Source organism: Propithecus coquereli, unplaced genomic scaffold (genome assembly GCF_000956105.1).
Source record: "Propithecus coquereli isolate 6110/MARCELLA unplaced genomic scaffold, Pcoq_1.0 Scaffold197, whole genome shotgun sequence".
In the NCBI taxonomy this organism is placed as follows: Eukaryota; Metazoa; Chordata; class Mammalia; order Primates; family Indriidae; genus Propithecus; species Propithecus coquereli.
The window spans coordinates 3,232,918-3,234,348 of NW_012144633.1; positions in this window are offsets into that span (position 1 = coordinate 3,232,918).

Sequence of the window (1,431 nt, forward strand, 5' to 3'; positions counted from 1 at the left end):
CCCCCATTTCTTCCCCTTCCCCCACCTCTCCCTCTCCTCCTTCCCCCACCCACCGTGTCTGTCTGTCTGTCTCTCTCTCTCTCTCTGTACTCTCTCAACTTACTCTACTAGACTCAGCTCATATGTCACTTCCTCTGTGCCGCGTTCATCACAACCAACAATCTCTCCACACTCTCCCCCGCCCCCCGCAGGCACTAAGTCACTCCCTCTGTGCTTTCCCCGGACCTTTACAGGCCTAAGAAAGAACCCAACGACAGTATCTTGCTTGTGGTTTACCTGTTTTAACTTCGATTTGGCTCAGGTTGCATTCCGAGGACCTCGAAAAGGCCTGGCACAGAGTCCATGCCCAGTCAGTCCTTCTAGAATGCACGCATGAATGAATCTCTTTGCTTCCCAGCCGCCCTGCACCAGAATAGACTTTATTCTGCACTTCTCTGGCAGCATTTCTGTCTGTTCCGTACTTGCTTTATCCCACCTACTAGGGTGCAAACACCCTTGAGGGGAGAAACTCTGGAGGATTTGGTTCCCTATCCCCACGCCTGGGTCCTTACCCTTAGCAGGAGGTCAATAAACGTTTGTTTAATTGAATTGTTGGATGTTGCGCTCAGCTTACTGCTGAACAACCCCATTTAACGGGTTCACTAATAACACTCGGAGAAGTTCTTCTCCTTTGGGGGTATTTGCATTTTAATGAGAATGTTAAAAAAAAAACCCAAAGGAAATACTCTCTAATGGTGGGATTTCAGGCCTGGTACTGTTTTTTTGGTGGCGCTAGATGAGGGCTAGAAAAAATTCCTCTAGCCCAGGGGTCCTTAAACTTTTTTGAGCCAAGGGCCCCCTGGGGCAGTTTGGTGAAGCCTATGGACAGAGTAATGATTTTAAGCACATAAAAATAACATAGGATTACAAAAATAGTTATAATGAAATATAATGATCTAAATATTAAAAACATCAAATTTGTGATATAGTAGTATGTGCTTCTTTACCAGAGCATAAATATAAAAGTCTACTGGCAGGTCTAATAACTACTGTAATTTTGTCATAGTGACGACTATAAGGGATATTTGGGATATCTGTGATTCTGTTAAAAAAAATGTCATGAAGGCCGGGCGCAGTGGCTCACGCCTGTAATCCTAGCACCCTGGGAGGCCGAGGCGGGCGGATTGTTTGAGCTCAGGAGTTCCAGACCAGCCTGAGCAAGAGCGAGACCCCACCTCTACTAAAATTAGAAAGAAATTAATCGGCCAACTAAAAATATATAGAAAAAGTTAGCCGGGCATGGTGGCGCATGCCTGTAGTCCCAGCTACTTGGGAGGCTGAGGCAGGAGGATCACTGGAGCCCAGGAGTTTGAGGTTGCTGTGAGCTAGGCTGACGCCACGGCACTCACTCTAGCCCGGGCAAAAGAGTGAGACTCTGTCTCAAAAAAAAAA